Here is a 5,668-nt window from a genome sequence, read left to right as displayed (position 1 = left end):
GGTCCTTCAGTAAAACGTGAGTATAGAAAATGACACTACAGTTTTGCTTTAGACAGGAATAAAGGGCTTTTTTTCCCTTGCCATTTCCCCTTATTAAACTGACAAAAGCATCTCTTTTAGAATTCTGTTAAAAGCAAGCTTGTTTACTTATAGGTCAAAGAAGAGAAAGTGAAATTAGAAGTAAAAGAGGCCTATTTGTTCTGTCCCTGTTACTGCCAGGGCGGTATTAGTCCTTTCAATGGCCTTTCTGGTTATAAATGTCATAACTGACAGTGAATTCAGCATTCACTTAAAAAGAGGATTCATAATTGAGCAGTTCTGCATCAAAACAGATAATGGTCTTAGCACTTGTTCAATCAGCACTGTTTAAAATTCAGTCTTACGTTTCCCCTCTTAATTCTCTCCTATTTTATTCTTGGATTTGTTTTCCTTTACATCTCAACACCTAAATATGAAGATATGTATTGTCACCATTTCTCAACTGTATCATGTTGTCTTTTTGGCCACCGTTTAACTGCACGACGTACTCCATAAATCTTTCTTCATAAATCAATTCCTCCCTTCCATTCATCATGTTCATTATTTATCTCTGGGTTCCCTCCAAGACTGTCAACATCATTTGTTTATGTAGGTGCTCAAAATTGAATACAGTTGTCTGAGTACTTTCAGCCAAGCTTGCATGAGGGACCACAGTTTTACATCCACAACACTGCCCCCAAAAAGTCCTGCTCTCTGTTTTAATAGTCACTGTAAATGTGTCCACCTTTCTCCCAGCTTTTCCTTCTTCTCAGGTTGCTACTAGCAATCCTATTTCGAGAGAATCTTCTCTCCTCCAGGGAATGCTTCTGATGTGATTACTGCCAGATATTTGTTCGCATCTTTCTGAGAGCAATTTCATTTTTTTAATCGCATATTTCTGACTTGTTTTGGTCTTTTTGAACCATACTGCTGTTCCTATCCTGGCCGTTTATCAAAGCTGGCAACACTTCCCAATTTAGTCTTCGCAGCAACTGTCATTAGCATTCTGTTCATTTCCTCCTTCAGATTATGAATAAATACATAAAATAAAACTACAGTGACACACTGAGAGACAAGCCCTTAGAACTTCACACAAGGCCACCGTTGTTACCTTTCACAGGTGGCCTAGGGGGCTGCAGGATGACCAGGGAACTAACACATCCAGGAAAACTCCACATTATGCCAAATGAAATGCTTTGGTCAGGTCTAAATACATTGCATATGTCCTATTGCGCTCCCACCACTGACCCTTCTCTTCTCCAGAGATGAAGATCTGTAAAAATCTGACCTTGCTTCGTGGGAGTTTGGGGAGTGTAGGTTGGTTAGAGTTTACAGTTTCCTTTAGTTTGGAGTTTGTTTGGGTGAAGTTTTGGGGCACCCCTCCCTCAGAGGATGTTACTACTTGAAACGACACATATTTGTTGCATCAAACGCACAACTGCAGAGCTCTCCAGAGCACCAGAAATAGTCCCAAAATGTCTAATGGTAGGTACACATTCCAAACACTCTGGTGGGACCCATGGTCTGGGGTCAGCCTCTCCTTCAACTGACAGATTGGAAAGCCCCCTGCACAGCGGCCGGCGGTGGGGCTGAGCCCCGTGGCTGTTCTCAGTTCTTCTCTCCTACCAACTGCACTCCCAGGGTTTGCGTCAAGACTTCAGACTCTCTGACTTCATCTCCACACTGTCACAAACCTGGCCAACTTCATGTCACACAGACAAAACTTGCTCTTTCTAGCTACTAGTAATCTTTAATCCTTCCTTGAACAAGAAGAATGAAATTATAACTATTCTTCAATATATATTCTAATAATTGATTTGGAAATTTCTTGACAGAATCCCTAACAGTTAAATATCCTGTGCTATTTATTTCTGCCTCATCATATTTGGCCTTTTCAGTTTTAACATTGGCCATGGAGTTCTTCTCTCCTTTTCTTGCCATTCTTGCACATCCTTTTAGATATCTCTACACCGTGTTCCAAGCTACTAGACAATCACACCAAGAACGTAGACAAGAACCAAGAACTAACTCTTGAAATATTAACTAAAGTTTATTACTGATGAGCCATTAATACACACAGTATACACCTAAAGATTCACTTCAAGCTCTACAAGTGCTTCCTTTCAATTTGGGAGATGGAATAATCTCCAAAAGAAAGTGAAGAATATGTAAAGAGCAAGTTCCCTATAAGAGTACCCCTAAGCTCATGGTCCTTCAACACTTTAAGATGGGGGGTACAGACCATTAAATCTACATTCTTAATATTATTCTTATTAAAGTTTATCATAGTGTCAGAACTGAGGAAGATACCTTAAGATCCACTTAATATGGTGTTTGCAGACTGCAGGTCACAACAGATAAGTGGGTCCTAAAATCAATTTAGTGGATTGTGGTATTTTTTTTAATGAAATAAAGAGAAAACATCAGAATGCATTCCATTTAGTAGGGGTAAAAATTGTTTTATAAAAGTTTACTCTGTGTGTGTGTGTGTGTGTGTGTGTGTGTGTACTGGGTTGTGATTTCTTGCTGTGCATCAGACACAAAAGGCTGAAAGTCCCTGATCTGATCTAGGCTCTGGTTTCTAACGTGGTGTAACTACAGGTGTTCTCAAAAAAAGCAGCATCGGTGTATTGCTTGCTGTCTTAAAACAAGCCTCTCCCAAAGAATCATCTTCACTTTGCTGAAGTGTAACAAAATTAGTTGATGTAACAAGTGTACACTCATTAGTTGAAGTGTAACATCAAGTCCTCTTTTCATCAAGATGATTGGAGGAAAGGCTTAATTCCAAACCTAATCTTTGCAAGATACGTTGACCTCCCCAAGTAATTGACTAAGACCCAGTATAAATCCATCTTAACCACTAGCCATCATATGGATTTCAATTATAGGAGCACAGTGATAACAGGGAAAACTTAGCTGCATCTGGAAATGGATCTCACATTCTCTTTCCTTCTCAGAATCAGTGAGGCAGAGCCTGCTGACCCATCCACAAACCCTGAGGCAAGTCCAGAGCACTGACAGTCTCAGTTTGGTTCAATCTTTTTAATTTTTAAAAAAATTTTTAAATGGTGGTGCTGGGGATTGAACCCAGGACCTCGTGCATGCTAAACATGTGCTCTACAACTGAGCTCTACCCTCCCCCACCTTCCTCTTTCTGACAGAGTAGACTGTAGAACTAGTAATGGGGAGAAAGAAGCTAGTCCAGAAACTTTTGTGTTTTACTGGCTTCTTACTCAATTCAGGAGGCAGTGGAGTAGAGGTGAGGGTCAGGACATGTGTGTTCCGGGTTGAAGCTGAGTTTGGTCACAATCTGAACAAGCCTTTGAAATGTCTTGGAATTTCATGTCTTTGTTTCTCAAATGAGGGACTGTGCCACAGAAGTTGAGCCAGAAATAATAATCATAACTGACTTCACACGGCACTTACTTTGTCATAGTCTTTGTTTCAAGCATTTTCCATAACTGGCTAATGTAATCCTCACCACAGCATTAATAGGCAGAAAGCTTTTTCTCATTCTACAGATGGACATGGATGGCTGAATAGCAGAGAGATTAAATAACTTGTCCAAAGTTTGACAGCTAGGCAGCGGTGGAGCTGGGATTCAAACTCAGCCAGTGTCCAGACGCTGCGCTCTGAAACATGCAGTGTCACCTCAGCCAAGACCTTTTATGTCACCAATTCCACCCTCAACTACTCTCCAAAGTCCATGTGACTAAAGATACTTTCTACTAAATAAACAGTAGTTACTAAGTAGTATTTCATTCCATTTCCATTTTAATTAATCAAAGATGTATTGAATGGTCAATAAGAGCTTCTGATTAACATAAAATTGACAGAATTCCTGCCCACCAGCTCACTAGATTTCCGGGGATTACCTCTGATCTTCCTCTTGTTCTGGGAGATGTCCTCAGACCAGGGAGTGGCAGAGAAAAACCTCGAGACACGTGTCAAATGAGTTTCTTGATTCAGATTTAGTGGTGCATTTAAAAATATGTATCAAAAAACCACAATGAAATACCACTTCACGTCCACAAGGATGACTAAAATTAAAAAGATGAATAATAAGAAGTGTTGACAGGACACTAATGAACTCATCTCCAAAAGACGCAGACTCGCATAGTAAACAATCTTATGGTTACCAGGGGAAAGGGGATGGGAAGGGATAAATTTGGGAGTTTGAGATTTGCAAATGTTAATCACCATATAAAAATAGATAAAAAACAGATTTCTTCTGTATAGCACAGGGAACCATATTCAATATCTTATAATAACCTTTAATGAAAAAGAATATGAAAATGAATACATATGTATATATATAATATATATATGCATGACAGAAACATTATGCTATACACCAGAAATTGACACATTGTAATTGACTATACTTCAATTTAAAAAAAAAAGACCAGAAGGAAAAAACTCATACAAAATTTTAAAAAAGAAAAAAGAAAAAAAAAGAAGTGTTGACAAGGATGTAGAGAAATTAGAACCCTCATGTATTGCTGATAGGAATGTATAATGATGTAACCACTTTGGAGAACAGTTTGGCCTTTCCTCAGAAAGTTAAACCTAGACATACCACATGATCCAGCAGTTCCACTCCTACATATATCCCCAACGAGAACTAAAAACATGTTCACATCAAAACCTGCAGATAAATGTTCATAGAAGCATTATGTATAATAGACCCAAACTGGAAATAACCCAAGTGTCCATCAACTGATGAATGAATAAACAAATGGTGGTATAGCCACACAATGGAATATTACTCAGTCACAAAAGGAATGGAGTACTGTTACAAGCTACAACACACACGAACCTTGAAAACATCATGCTAAGCGGAAGAAGCCAGTCACAAAAGGTTGTCTACCATAGGATTCCGTTCATACGGAATGTCAAGAATAGGCAAATGCAGAGACAGGAGGTAGATTCGTGGTTGCCAGGGGCTGAGGTGGAAGGAGAAAGGGCAGCGACTGCTAAGGCGCAGCCCCTCATTTCAGAGTGATGGAAACATCCTGGAATTAGACAGTGGTGACAGCTCCGCATCTTTGTTCATAGACTAACAACCACTAAAGGGGTGTATTTTATGGTATGTGAATTATATCTCCAATTTTTTTTTTTTAATATTTAGTCTTCATACTGCAGGAGAGGAAAAATTTTCCTTGACCCTCTTAGGGTCCCTGGCTGGGTCTGAAAACTAAACTCACAAAGATTAATAGAAGAAAAGCATACACATTTATTTAACACATGTCTCACATGATAGGAAAGACTTTATAAGGAAATAAAAATTCAGAGACCCGTGTTCCTTTATGCCAGGTTTGATGGAGAGTAGGGAAACTTAGTATGTCCTGTTTGTTGAGATTCTTCTTAGCAGCCTTTTGTCTTCAGAGATAAGGATGTTACTTTCCTCAAAAACAAAAAGGTGGATTTATAGTTTCCAAAAGACTGGTGGTCGGGGGAGAATGGGGAGTGACTGCTACTGAGTTTCTTTTTGGTATGATGAAAATGTTCTGGAGTTAGATAGTGGTAAGAGTTGCACAGCTCTGGGAATATACTAAAAATCACTGGATCGTCCACTTTAAGCGGAATAAATGTTATGGTGTGTAAATCACATCTCAATAAAGCTGTTATTTAAAAAAATGTACCTACC

The sequence above is a fragment of the Camelus bactrianus genome, chromosome 12, assembly GCF_048773025.1.
Source record: "Camelus bactrianus isolate YW-2024 breed Bactrian camel chromosome 12, ASM4877302v1, whole genome shotgun sequence".
NCBI lineage: Eukaryota > Metazoa > Chordata > Mammalia > Artiodactyla > Camelidae > Camelus > Camelus bactrianus.
Note: the sequence above shows the minus strand (reverse complement) of the source record.